The sequence below is a fragment of the Peromyscus eremicus genome, unplaced genomic scaffold (assembly GCF_949786415.1).
Source record: "Peromyscus eremicus unplaced genomic scaffold, PerEre_H2_v1 PerEre#2#chrX_unloc_1, whole genome shotgun sequence".
Classification (NCBI taxonomy): Eukaryota; Metazoa; Chordata; class Mammalia; order Rodentia; family Cricetidae; genus Peromyscus; species Peromyscus eremicus.
In genome coordinates, this window is record NW_026734288.1 from 7,131,356 (window position 1) to 7,147,067 (window position 15,712).

Here is a 15,712-nt window from a genome sequence, read left to right on the forward strand (position 1 = left end):
GATGCTTTTTCATAATTTGATTGAGAAAGAAGACTAAGGTGAATAAATCAGGCATGTTTCTAAATTACACTGCAGATAGTAATTAAAAATTTACACAATTATCAATAATATAACATATATTTTCTTGTACTATATTTTAGGATACAATTGGGAAGACCATAATATTGAAGAACATTGTTGAAGTTCTAGAAGACATGAAAGGTAATTATCACGTGAAAGAGGATACAAATATACTTGTGAAAACATTATAATGTGTTCTGGAAGTTTTAAGCAAAATTAAAAGTGTAAATAAAGACAGTTTATACTGCATTGATAATTATTAAATTCTCACAAAAACACTTATTTCAACTTCATAATTGTATTTGCATATCATTCTTTTAAGAAAAAAATCACGGGAATAATGCCTTTTGAGATATCACCACTTGAAACACAGCCCAAAAAACTATGCTGTAGTACTGTCAATCCATTTGTTTCATAACATTCATACTACAAATTGTATACATATTGAAGAGGAGATAAGTATATCTCCAAAATGTCCTAATACAAAAATAGCCCATAGCAATGCTAGCATTACTCATATACTTGTTGTAACTGTAGTGTTTAGTGAAAGGAGCAGTTAGAATCAAGAGTCAGTGGGCATTGTTGTGGCAAAATCTTAATCCTTATACTACAAGTCTATAGTTTCAGGAAGTCATACTGAATTCACTGTGGAAAACTTTGATTTTTTTATTCTTACTTTACAGGGTATAACATGTGTCACTCTGGATACAACACATATCAGCATAGGGATATGGACATATTTCACATACCCCTGTCTCAGAACAATTGGAAGATATGTAGCAGTCCCCATGTTGAGGATACGTGTTAAATTTGCTTCAAGTAAACAAGTAATTATCATTCTAGTTTCATTATTAATACATCAATAAACTTACACAGATATAAAGATTTAACAGTGTATTGAATGGGTAATCTTTTAACATGGGCAATTATTCTTGCAGACATGGAATAAGTCAGACTGGAGAAAAATCTTCTGTAAATACTCAATGTGTTAAAGCCTGTGAATATCCCAGTACTCTTCAAAAGCATAAAAGAGAATTTACTTCAGAGAAACCCTATGAATGTAAGCAATGTGGTAAAGCCTTTATATGTCACAATGATCTTCAAAGGCATAAAAGAACACATACTGCAAAGAAACCCTATGAATATAATCAGTGTGGTAAAGCTTTTACATGCCCCAGTACTCTTCAAATGCATAAAAGAACACATACCTGAGAGAAACCCTACGAATGTATTCAGTGTGGTAAAGCATTTACACAGCCCAGTACTCTTCAAATGAATAAAAGAACACATACTGGAGAGAAACCCTATGAATGTAATCAGTGTGGTAAAGCCTTTACATACTGCAATACTCTTCAAATGCATAAAAGAACACATAGGCAAGAGAAATCCTATGAATGTTATCAGTGCGGTAAAGCCTTTGCACAGCATAGTTATCTTCAAATGCATAAAAGAACACATACTGGAGAGAAACCCTATGAATGTAATCAGTGTGGTAAAGCCTTTACACGCCTCAGTACTCTTCACTTGCACAAAAGAATACATAATGGAGAGACACCCTATGAATGTAATCAGTGTGGTAAAGCCTTTGTACATCACAATGATTTTCAAATGCCTAAAAGAACACATACTGGAGGCAAACCCTATGAATGTAATCAGTGTGGTAAAGCCTTTACATGCCTCAGTACTTTTCACTTGCATAAAAGAGTACATACTTGAGAGACACCCTATGAATGTAATCAGTGTGGTAAAGCCTTTGTACATCACAATGATTTTCAAAAGCCTAAAAGAACACATGCTGGAGGGAAACCCTATGATTGTAATCAGTGTAGGAAAGCCTTTGCACATCACAATGTTCTTCAAATTCATAAAAGAGCACATACTGGAGAGAAACCCTATGAATATTATCAGTGTAGTAAAGCCTTTGTACATCACAATGATTTTTCAAATGCCTAAAGGAACACATATTGGAGAGAAATCCTATAAATGTACTCAGTGTGGTAAAGTCTTTGGATGTCACACAAGTCTTCAACATCATAAAAGAATACATACTGGAGAGAAAACCAATGAATATAATCAGTTTTGTAAAGCCTTTACATGTATCAGTAACCTTCAAAATCATGTGGAAAAAATGATACTGTAGAGAAACTACATAAATATAGTCAGTGTCATTAGTTTTGCACATTTTTCAAGAGTAAAACTTTTTTGTGCAGTCAAGCTTTTAAACCCTTTCCATGTTTTAATAAGCTTTGACTCTGAGAAAGATACTGAGGGTATCTTATTATTAAGTACTTCATAAGATCTTTAGCCAATACACAATCAGTTACATAAGAGTGTGTATCCTGTAAAAAAATATGAACAGTGTCAACAAACTGTTCAAGCATTATGATGTCTGTTTCTATGTTGTTTGTACCAGCAAACTCGTGTAAAAAAATAATTTTTTGATTTCATGAAGGTTTATGTATAGGGTAAAAGTGCCAGCCACCAAAAGACACTCTGATCCTGAAGCCAGACTCTAAATATTTAAAGGGGCAAGTGTATACAACACACTTTGGAACTGAAATCAGAGCCAAAGAAACACACTCTACCATTGACCAACTAAAAACAAAACTAACCAATCCCTGAGATTGAAACCAACCAATTCCATAGCATGAAATCTAGCCCACCTTTGAGTTTGTTTAAGCCTGAAGCCTGTTCAGTAGGCAGTTGCCTTTTTCCATCCTGGAAGTGGCAGCCTCTCTCCTGGATTCCTTGCTCTCAAATAAATCTCCTGAATGTGTTTGGGTGGAATACTTTCAAAGAAGAAGGTCAGAAACTCACTATTGGATTTGACCAGAGAAATGGCATATTTTTGCAGCAATTTCCCCCTTACTTGAGTGAAACATAAAAGTAATAATTTGGGCTGGATCTGAGAAGAAATGGACATCTCTGCGGGAAACTCCCTAGTAGAGCAGAACAGAGCAGAGAAACATTTGAAAGCTCTTATGAGAAACTCCCTCAGATGGTGGAGCAGAGCAGCAATGGACATACCTGCTTGGAAGTTCTCTTTGAACAGTGGCTCAGAGCCCAGCTGTAAAGGTTCCATTTTGGAGAAGAGCAGGATTACAATTTTCTGTGGGGAGACAATTCACCACTGAAACACAGCGTCTGTTATAGCCTGACTTCCTAATAATCAGAAAACCTTTCTCTTCAGAGCTGTAGGTATATAGGATACCTTGCTTTTACAGCTGTAGGTGTAGCCTGACGTCTGATAGTCAGCTTACCTTTTTCTCTAGAGCTATAAAACTTGCACTATAAATTTAAATAATAATGAAACCCTTTTAGATTTTGTACTTCTCTTAAATTGCATGAAATAACTATTTCAGGTGTAAACTTTATGGATTTGTATGAGTTCCTTCTTTGTTGTTGTGATACAAAGTGTAAGTCAACTAATAATGCAGCTTAATTTAGACCTTGGTTCTAGAAGAATACAGTATCAACATGAAAGTGGCTTTGCAACAAGTGTTCAGACATGGTAGATAAAGCATAAAGTTAAAAATTCACATCTTTAACTTGCAGCATGTAGCATAGGGTGGGAACTGGAAATGGTGTGTGGATGTAATTTCTCAAATCCTAACCCAGTGGCATCTTTTCTCCAGCAGGGCAGCATTTCCTAAATATTCCCAAATGATACCACCAAATTAGAAGGACTGATGTTCCTGACTTCATGGTTATGTGCTTTTTTTTCTGTTACATAAACCAATTCATGAAGAAGAAGAAGAAGCCTATAAGCCTTTAGAGGCCTCAACACCTGTTTCAGGAATTAACGCTTACAAGAGAGAAACCTTCATGAAAATTGTTTGTTTAAAGAATTGTTTTACTTGTAATTATGTGATGTCACTATGTGTTTGTGTTGGTGTGTGATTCTGCATTCTGGTTCCTGAGAATGTTAGACTCTTTTATCTTGTAGCATGAATTATAGGAAGTTTTAAAAACCAGACCTTGGTCCTGGGAATGAACATTTCTTAACTGCCCAGGCATGACTCTAGTGCTGTAAGTATTTTAAAGCCTGTATCATTTTGAAGATAGGAAATGTGGATAAACTAATACAAGAGAAAAACCCTATTCATGTAAATAATTTGGTAAATACTTTAGACATCAGAGTTGTCTGCAAATTCAAGGAAAAAATATGTTTAATTTTTTTCATCATAGTCTTGAAGGAAGTAAATTACTTAACATGTTCTGTCAGGAGTGATGGTCGAGATCACTGCATTGTGATTTCTATGTTGAAACTTTTGGCGTATGCTGTGGGATGTTCTGTATGGCAAATGTGTTGCTCGGATTGGTTAGTAAAAAAAAAAAAAAAAAAAAAAAAAACACTGATTGGCCAGTAGTCAGGCAGGAGGAAGTATAGGTGGGACAAGGAGGAGAAGAATTCTGGGAAGTGGAAGGCTGAGTCAGAGACACTTCCAGCTGCCGCCATGACAAATGGCATGTGAAGATGCCGGTAAGCCACAAGCCACGTGGCAAGGTATAGATTTATAGAAATGGATTAATTTAAGATATAAGAACAGTTATCAAGAAGCCTGGTACGGCCATACAGTTTGTAAGCAATATAAATCTCTGTGTTTACTTGGTTGGATCTGAGCGGCTGTGGGACTGGTGGGTGAGAGATTTATCCTGACTGAGCCAGGCAGGAAAACTCTAGCTACAAATGACGCTCAAAGAGTTGGCAAGTGTTTCCACCTAAAACCTGAGAAAGGATTCTAAAACAGCCAAAAACACCTTCCTAATTGTCTCTGTCAAATGAGCAGCATCCTGCTGGTTTGACCTACAGTATGGCAGGAATGAGGCCTCTGCAAGTGGCACATTAAGCTGCGTGGTGGATTTAGGCTTTGCTAGTACAAAACAAAAAAAAATGAGGTTTCTGGGCTACACGCTGCTTGGATAAAAGCATAGCCCCACAATAGCTCCCAGAGCTGGTGGTAAACATACCACCGCTATGTTCGGAAGCCAAGGTGGGCAGAGCCAGCAGTCATAGTGCCATTTCAGTCTTACAAGTACTGTAGTTTAAAGCAATAGGTTCACAATAAAACAGATTCAGATATAATAGTTTACAATGTGTGTAAAATGTGCGTAGGCTTGAAAGAGACAAAAAAGGTGATATATACAGTTATATAAACAAGTACATAGTTTTAAAAAATAAGCCTTTAAAGAGACAGTAAAATTAATATAAAAAATAAGCCACGTAAAGATGAATATTGCACAGAGAATCTGGATTGTGTTGTCTTTGGGATTTTTAACTGCAGAAAAACATTTGATCATAAAAGATGTTGAGTTAAACCAACATGTATATTTTAAAGATACCTTATCTTCAAAATTTTGATGTAAGGATGTGTTTCTTTGGAAAGGAGGCTCTGCTTTTGTTTCCATAGAAAGCAAGAGGCTATGGGTTTGTTCCAGATTAAGATACATCAGATTTGACCAGCCAAGACCCCCTGAAAGGTCTCCGATGACACCATGACCGAGATGATCCAACATCCAGAATGGTTTGAAGGCAACTGGCTCAGACAATACAACCTCATAGACTGTTGCATAATCCTAAAATTTTCTTCGTGTCCCGATAAGATACAGTGCCCCCCCTCCAGCATGAAGTAGTAAGAGAAGCTACGCCCAAATTACCAAATTATATGTAATTTTATTTTGTTAAGGTTAAAACCTTCCTTTTTGAAAAAAAGAAAAGGGGAAGTGCTGTGGGATGTTCTGTATGTCAAAAATGTTGCTCTGATTGGTTAGTAAATAAATCACTGATTGGCCAGTAGTCAGGCAGGAGGAAGTATAGGAGGGACAAGAAGGAGAAGAATTCTGGGAAGTGGAAGGCTTAGTCAAAGACACTGCCAGCTGCCACCATGACAAACGGCATGTGAAGATGCCGCTAAGCCACAAGCCATGTGGCAAGGTATAGATTTATAGAAGTGGATTAAATTAAGATATAAGAACAGTTAGCAAGAAGCCTGGTATGGCCATACAGTTTGTAAGCAATATAAGTCTCTGTGTTTACTTGGTTGGGTCTGAGCAGCTGTGGAAGTGGCGGGTGAGAGAGATTTGTCCTGACTGTGGGCAAGGCAGAAAAACTCTAGCTACAGGCGTAGACACAAAATGTGCTCTATGTGTTGCAAATCCATTTAGTGAATTTTACTTTGTCTTTTTTATGTTCCTTCTGTGGCTTTTGTTCATCCACTATTATGTTTTACTTAGTGATAGGTATTTTTTCTCCTGTAATGTTTATATTGAGATGCAAATTATCTAAGTCATCCATTGTTTATTTAAATATCAGACAATGTGTGATTATGCTTTTCAAGTATGGGTGTCTGTGAAAGGTGGTTTGATGTTAATGGTTTTGTTTTTTATATTTTTACATATACCCTTGAGGTTTTTGTTGTTTGTTATTAATCCTGACTTGAATATCAGTAATCATTCAGGGATACATTTGTATTCATGATTCTCATGTGTATGCCTCCTGAATACAAGCAAAATGGTAAATGATGTACTATCAATGTGTGCTGTTTTTTCAACACAATTTAACAATGTTAATGTTAAAATACTTAATAGAAGAGAATATAATAACCATTAAATATCTCATTAATGGAAACTATTAGGGTCCAGTTTCCAATAGTCTCCTTCCCATGGTCTCCAGGAAATATGCTACCAACTGTGAAAATTATCCGAGGGTAAATAATTTTAATACACTGAGCTCTTTTGTCTTTCCAATTTATTCCTCTGTGACAAAATTTTACCAGTCCTCTTGCGAAACCAGTCTACAACCTCACCAGCAGTACCTGTTTTACAATGCAATGCAAAAGCTTTCAAGGTCCACACAAGACCAGGTATAGTTATCGTCATTTGCAACCCAAAAGGGGAGTGAATGAAGGAGGTGGGGACAAATAAGGCTTGGAATAAGTCACAAAGGGAATTTATGTGCTAAGAATATATCTTTACTAGTGTTTAGGTAAAACCTTATGAGTTTATCATAAATGAGCTCAAACTATAATCTTACCAGTGGTTATGCAAGAGAGTCTATGAGTCAACAAAATAAATCTGTGATGGTGAATGTCTTTTTGTATGCTGTGAATATGTGTTGCTCTGGTTGGTTGATAAATAAAGCTCTTTGGCCTATGGCAAGGCAGCTTAGAGGCAGGAAGAAAATCCAAACAGATAGACAGGAAGAGAAACAAGAGGGAAGGCAACTGCTGCCACCTGCTGCCAAGAGAAACAAGATGTAAAGATCTGGTAGGACACAAGCCTCATGGCAATTTATAAAGTAATTTAAGGTGTAAGAACTAGCTAGCAAGAAGCCTGCCATGGCCATAGTTTAAAAGTAATATAAGCCTGTTTATGTTTACTTGCATTTGGGCAGCTGGGGGACCAAAGAGTGGGAGAAATTTGTCCTTACTGGGGGGTTCTGGAGCCAGTCAGGACAAAAGAAACCCTTCAGCTACAAAACTGCCTATATTTTTCTATGTCTGCATTTTCTGGCAGGGTTGGGGGAAAGTAATCGATAGCTGTGTAACTTGCATCACAGCTTGAAGCACCTGGCATGAAGAAAATCCATTTGTTGTAAGTAAGTTGCCCTAGGGTGCCCCTAGGGCTGTGAGAGAAAGGGAGGTCTGAGCTTAATTTGTACAATATGTGTAATGAAGGAAAGGTAGAAGAGTGAGAAGACACCTGCTCCCATGCATCATCACACAGATACTTACATTAATTCCAAACATCAGTACATATCAGCATCACATGAGCTAATACCATTTATTAAAACTAGTGTGGTGATTTTGTTTGATTTTTAGTAGATTCACAGCATGAATAACATTGTTTCTCATCTTTAAGACACTCATGCCCAAACAGTGACTTTTCCTTTTTCTTTTTAAAAATATTTAATGATTTGCTTCTTTTTATTTTCATTTTTTATGTATTTTACACATGGAACACAGTTACTTCTCCTTCCTCTTCTCATACTTCTTCTCACTGTGTCCCATCTACATCACTCCTCCTCCATCTCCATTCAGAAAGGGGCAGGCCTCTCATGGGCTTGAACAAAGCAAGACACATCAAATTAAGACAGAACCAAGTTCATTCTCCTCCATCAAGACTGGGCTAGTAATCCTGCATGGAGAACAGGTCCCCAAATGCCAGCTAAGCACCAGGGACAGGTCCTGATCTCACTGTTAGGAGCCTTACAAACACACCAAATTATGCAACTATCACACACATGCAGAGGGTCTAGGATGGTTCCATGCAGGTTCTCTAACTGTTGGTTTAGAGTCCATGAGCTCCCACAATCTCAGTTCAGCTGTTTTTGACCCCCTTGCTTATACAGTCACTCTCCTTTTACTCAGCTACTTATTTATTGATACTAGATGTATTACTTTTTTTTATTTTTATGATTCCTTTTTCTGTTTAGAAGAAGTAGGTTAGAAAATACTTTTTCTTTAACACTACATACATTTTTTTTTTAGGAACTCCATAACATAAATTTTGACTATACTACACTCTTCCATCACCAAAAATGTTACATGAAGTTTCTTTATGTAAATATAGGGAAAGAAAATACCCCTTTTATTCATAAATTTTTACACAGCAAATGATTTAAAAACGTGATGTAGGTAATGAAATCACTCAGCATTAAAGAAAGTCTAAATTATGAAAGTTGTAGGAGAATCATCACAATTGAAAAATAATTTTGTTAAAAAGCATGACTGTTTTACTAAAAACTTGAATAACTATTGACTATTCCACATGTATATTTTACTGTCATTCATATGTGAATGTCAATATGAGATAAGATATTGGTATACTTCATGAAATTAGAAAGTGTTCTGTCAAATGGAAAGTAGAATTGTCAAAAGAAGTGATTGGAAAGAGAATGGAAATAGAACACAGAATGTAATGAGGATTTAGAAGGAATTCCAAAGTATCACAGGCTTCTGAAAAAAAAAAGAAGAGGGGGGCCATTAAAAGGATGATAATCAAGCCGGGCGGTGGTGGCGCACGCCTTTAATCCCAGCACTCGGGAGGCAGAGCCAGGCGGATCTCTGTGAGTTCGAGGCCAGCCTGGTCTCCAAAGCGAGTTCCAGGAAAGGCGCAAAGCTACACAGAGAAACGAGAAACCCTGTCTCGAAAAAAAACCAAAAAAAAAAAAAAAGGATGATAATCAAAACATACACAATGTAAGAAAATGTCATTATTAAACACATGGCAATAGATGCTAGCTATAAGTAAAGAATAGAGAATGATAAAATAGAGGTAACCAGAGAAGACTCATGTGTATCAAATACAGAGAATACTTGAAAATTAAAAAGAAGGGGAAATGACATGAGGTGGCTGGGCAAAATTAAGATGTCCACAGCATAGAAGGAAAGAACAATTAAGATATGTAAGGGGTGTCTGACTATCATTGAAATTATGATAATTGAGATAGTCAATAATGTATTCAAACAGAAATGGGGAAGTTAATAAACTTTCAAGTTTTATGAGCAACAGTGTTAGCATGTATCAAGTCTGGGAATAATTGAAAAGGCAAAGAATAAATAGACTCATTCATAAGTGAAATGGGAAATGTAGTGAGTGAAATTAGAGAGGAGCATAGTACTGATCTCCATATTTCAAGTAAATTCGAGGTGGGGTGGCCAGCCTGTAATTCAAGCCTTGGAGGCAGAAACATGGGTACTCACAGAGCATGTTAGATAGAAAGACTAGCTATTTTGATGAGCTAACAGAGGGTTTATCTTGCTGTGGTTAATAAGATGAATAATCAAGAATGTTTCAAATAAACTATATTACATATCCATGCACTTATGATTCCAATCATACAGCCTCAGATGTTTGAAGACAGGAACTAGAAAATGGGAACCACAAAAAAAAGTCAAATTATGCAGAAAATGATATTTATTTATTTATTGGAGCACTCTGGTCTCATTATAGCTCAGAAATTTGAAAGTAACTCAAAATCCAGAGTTTCTACACAACCAAATTTTTTTTAAAAAATTGTCATTTTTATATACTCATCTCAAATAAAAACAAAAGTACTAAATGCACAAGATTCTATTATTTGATCCCTATGTCAATTCAGTTTGCATTTGTGAAACAAGGTAGTACAGCCTTCCTTAAAGATTAGCAGATGTTTGGAGCAGGTAGCTCAGGTCAGCCTATGAAACAAAATTCCCAATCTGAAATATCTCTGAAGGTGACATCAGGGACTTAATGAGCATACAATTAGCTCTAATGATCCAGATTGTTTACATTGCTGAGGATTTTGTGTGTTCCCTACTCCCTGGAGTATTTCTGTTTATGGGTTTGTTTAATTAGAGACAGGATCTTTTTGTAGAGCCATCCTGTCCTGAAATGTACTATGTAGATCAGTTTGGCCTCAAATTGTCAGATATCCTCCATCCACTGCTTCTTGTTGGGAAGGTTAATGCCATAAGTCACCACATTCTGTCTCAGTGCTGAGTAGATATAATAGCCAAGAGCATGCAAAGATACTATATAACCAATAAGCCATATGGACAAGGAAATAAAATGTTTTGCTTAGTAGACAGCTGTGGTGAACATATCCATGGAACAACCTGTAAAAAAATAGATGCAAACATGAGAGTCCTTCATGTTTTAGAATCAGAAAATCCCCATGTACTAGCAGTAGAAATTTAAATTTTACATAATGTTTCCCAGTGTCTTCAATGTTCCAAGTTCTGCAGAGCTCTTAGTCAAAGGATGTATTTCTGTCTCAGAAAAGGCTGCATGACAACCACATGATTTTTGAGAAATAGCACCTTCTAGCTTATTTGATCTGGGTAGCTGCTGTACAGATTTCCTTTCATAAGAATTGTGTCAAGTGTCAGAATGCTCCTAGGTGCATTATATGATTCTTTTTCAGACACTATTTGCAACAGAGATTTATTAATTTCATAATAAAATGGGAAAACTTTGTTTTGCTTCTTGAATTTATCAATCCTCACTAAATTGATGTTCAGAAATCATTATAACTTTATAACAGTGTCCAGTTTCAGAATGTGCCTGAACAATGTTTACAGTTTTTTTCTCTACTAGAAGCATACCCAAGATAAGGTTTATAGGAGCAATCTATAAGTCCTGAAATTGTACTAGAACTCAGTGTACTAGAACTAGAACTACAGCAATTCTAACATATATAGTTCAACTATAGTAAGCACATCAAAGGCTCAATAGAATCACCAAATTTGAAGAGGAATACTAGACATTATTCAAATAATGTCACCAATATGAGGAATTCTTTAATTACTTCTCAACTCTTGAAGATCATTACAGAATTTATACAAGAGAGAAACTATACAGATATAAAGAATGTTACAAGTATGATGCCCCAAGCTAAAAAATTACATCAGAAAATTTGTTAATAAAAATTTTGACAATCATTCTTCCAGTGTTTATACTTAGAAACTATTCTTTAAAATAGAAAAACCTGACTTGAGTATATTAAACAATGTTCACATCTTATTTAATGTCTGAGAAAATAAAACAGGAATCTGTATGTATAAGTGAAATTTGGAACCATTTTACAAAGAAATTCAACTAATATTCACCAAGAACTTCTTGGTAAATAAACTACATAGGGAATAAAATTTTATATAGACTGACTTCATACAGAAATTATTTTTAATAATGGTGCTAAATTTGTGCCAGAATTAACTAAAGCAAAATGATTTAAAATATAAGGACTTAAACTATGGTAGTACTAGTTATAACCATCAGTAAGTTAGGATATTAGTGTTTGTGTTACATTCTACATGAAGACTTTTTTGTTCATAATATATACAATTTTAACTAAGCGTATATTATAGAAATTTTTAACTTTAAATTATTCCCTTGACTAATTTCCAGATACATATATTAATGCTTTGTGCTCAATATATGCTGCCTTGTCATGATAACTGTTCATTTAATGGTAAAAAGGTTTCATTAACATTATCAGCTCCATAGATCATAATACAAACTAAAACACATGTTTACTTCAGAGTAAATTACTTGCTATAAATTCTAACACAGAAATTAGTAAATGTGTATATGAGGAGCAGAGGAAGTTTGGAATCTGTGAAGGACTGAATGAGTGTCATTTGTATACAGGGAAACTTACATGCCAGAGAGCAGACACTCAGGCCCAGTGGAAACTTGTAAGATGAACCCTTTCAGGTGTTGAGTGTTGTCTAGGCTCAGTAGAAAGAGAACAACTCCTGTGCTGCATGTGGATGTTGATAGTGTTTAGAAAATATTCACCTCAGCCTCCTCCAATAGTGGTTTAAGCCTCATCAGTGCTCGCCTACAGAGATTGTCTCTCCAGAAATGATCCACACATGCCTCCTTATTCAACTGGATAGAATGACCTCTTCTCTCTGCTTAGCTGTGGGTATTATCAATGAATAATTGTTCATCTTTTTGTAATGAATAGGCAGAAATTCCTGGTGATGTTGTATCTCCATTAGAGGGCAGAGTCCACCTAACCCCAGCTGTTTTGTGTGTCCTTTTTCCTCTTCATCTATTTTCCTATGATATCTTCAGCCAGTTCACTGCTTAAATCCCAACACTGTAGCTGCAGAGAGAGGCCAATTGTGAGTTTGAGGCCATCTTGGTCCATAGATTAAGTTCCACAATAGCCAAAAGGATTACACAAAAAAACCCTGTCTTCAAAAACTAAAAGAAAAAATAATATGAATTATACTAGATAAGTAATAATAATAAACTGGGTCATGGGAGACAATGGGAGAAATAACTGAAGACCTTAGAGAGGCATGGATTGCCCTTGTGGTTCTTGGCCCCAAATCCCAAGGTTTTTCTGACAGTTGAAATATTTTCATCTGTATCTAATCCACAGATTTGTTCTGTCCTTCCCAATGGAAGCATCAATGTTGTTGTAATCAGACATCAAGGAGTAAGAGATTGTGAGGGTCCTTAAGAGCCCTTAAGGTTTCTGCATAACACCTCTGCTGAGCCTCCATTTGAAATGCCTAGCTGGCTCTGCTGGGTGTAGCAGGTTAATTCAATCACATTCCCACCTCTATACTAAAGCTCTTCACGCTGCTGGTCTGTATGAATGAAAAAAAGAACCTTCAATTTGGTCTGCCTCTGAGAGCTAACACTTCCCTGTATCTTGGCTCTGCTCTAGAACAGGGAATGAGGTTTGTGATCCTTGCCTTCTAGTCTCTGTGTGTGGTAACAAATACAGGGTGTTGTTGGTGTTTGAAATCTGAAATTTTATCAGCAAGTTGAAGTTTTAAAATAAAGTTTTCTGAGAGGATCCACATGGAAGGGCAAAAACAGATGACATATTCTCAGGTAAATATATAAGTAGAAATGAGATGTAATGACTGTTGTTACAGAAATACTTCATTTGAAGTAGCCCCTAATGGTTAATTTACCCCTTAGTTTTGACAAGGCTTTCTTTTTCTTTTTCTGAAGTGGATGTGAAAGTAAACACATTTGAATGCCTGTCACCTATGTGCATTTCTCCACTTATCAAAGTTCTCTCCATTTTAGTTTTTCTGGATAAATTCTCTCAATTAATATATAATGTATATTTTTTTATATTACATACAAACATGGATACTCACTTCCTACTGAGAATGTAATTGATTCATCTCAAACAGTGAGGAAGGACCTTCCTCCAAGGCATCAGTTGTCCATTATATAAAAGTCAAAGAAAGAGGCAGAAAGAAACAGGATGGAATGTCTGCATTGCCAAAAATAATGGTTTTTTTGTTTGTTTGTTTTTGGTTTGGTTTTTTTTTTTTTTTTTGGCTTTTCGAGACAGGGTTTCTCTGTATAGCTTTGCGCCTTTCCTGCTTTGTAGACAAGGCTGGCCTCGAACTCACCGAGATCCGCCTGCCTCTGCCTCCCGAGTGCTGGGATTAAAGGCATGTACCACGACCATCCGGCAAAAAACAATGTTTAAAGTAGAATTGCTATAAAAGTCATACTGTGTCATATACTAAGTTGAAGAATTTAAACATGATACAAACTTCCAAATGGAATTTGTCAGCCATAAGTAGTGTGAATTTATTGTAACAAGAGTGTTTTATTCTTTTTACTCTTCGTTTTTTGTCTAGATTTAGAGTCTATTTCATTGTTTCTATTTGTTAGCTACTAACCTCCTAGTGAACCTGCAATGCCCTTCAGTAGTGCTGACACCTGCTACCAATCTCTCTCATGGGGGCTGATGCTGGTTTTCTTGCCGACTGAGCAGTTCACATTTGCCTTCATCACTTAGAGTTCACTGTTTTCTCTTTAGCAGTAGTAACAGCTTTGAGGAAATTGACAGGGGAATAGGCAAATTTAATCAGGATTAATGTAGAAACTGGATTTTCTTTTCAGGTATTATCTTTACACCCTTGTGACACAGGAGGAATGTAACATTTTGTATATGCCCTCTAGCTGTTAAAGGCAGAGATGTTGAAGCAGGCCTAATTTCTATGCCTTTATATTTGTGTTGTTTACTAATGCCTGAAATGAGTCTTTGATAGATCAAAACCCATCCAAGATGAGTAACATCCTTTATGAAGGCACAACTTCTAATCTGTTCCTAAAGATATCCACCTATTAAGAGAAAAACATTCAAACAAATAAGCCTATGGAGGTCATCCAGTGGGAACAGCAGACATTTAAAAAGAAGTAAGTCAAGATTTTGACTGGCCCTTTCATTTGCTAGATTGTGGAAATCTATCCACAAAGAAACAGGCAGTGCCACTCACGTAGGTCATATCCATTCAAACTGTGTTTCACATAAGTATATACATGTAGTTAAGAATACTGCTAGTTTTGGGAGGGGGAGGCTGGAGGAGCAGGAGGAGGGAAGACTGGGATCTTTGATTGGTATGTAAAATGCACAAAATTCCTAATAAAAAACAATATTTCTATTGTGCTAGATTTATAAATGTGCCTAGAGTCATTATCATTTCACATAGTTTCTGAACTCTTTTACTCTCCCATTACCCATAAGACATGTAAAAATTGCAAACCTTAAAAATATATTATACAGACTATGTGAGCAAGAGATATCAAGACCATGATTGGGAAAAGTACAGAGATAACTAGCCAAACTAGTGGAAGCACATGAACTGTGATCCAATAGCTGAGGAGCCCCCATGGAACTGGATTAGGCCCTCTGGATAAGTGAGACAGTTGTTTAGCTTGAACTGTTTAGGAGGCCCTGATGCAGTGAGACCAGGACTGGTCCTTAGTGCATTACCTGGCTTTTTGGAACCTAATGCCTATGCTGAGACACTTTGCTCAGCCTTGGTGCAGGGAGGGGATTGGACCTGCCTCAACTGAATCTGTCAGGCGCTGATGACTCCCCTGGGGAGACCTTGCCTTAGAGGAAGTGGGCTGGGGGGGGGATGGCTGGGAAGTGGGAGGAAGGAGGACAGGGGAATCCATGGTTGATATGTAAAATGAATAGAAAATCTCTTAATAAAATGAAAAGAAAAAAATTAAAAAAAATATTATGCTATAACTATTTGTTGATGGGAAGGTTGGTTTCAATATCTTTATCTTTCTGTGAAGTACCATGCTCCAAACTGCTTCTGGGCAAGAATCAGTTGAAAATAGCAGTTGACATAAATAAATCCAGATTTTTTTAAAATTATAAAACCAG

The 15,712-nt window shown here is 36.3% G+C and overlaps 1 protein-coding gene across 1 annotated transcript in view; it reads left to right on the forward strand.

Moving 5' to 3' along the window:
- LOC131900968 (zinc finger protein 761-like) overlaps window positions 1-15,712 on the forward strand; it is a 42,211-nt gene that overhangs the window by 14,079 nt on the left and 12,420 nt on the right. The gene's annotated exons all lie outside the window — the stretch shown is intronic.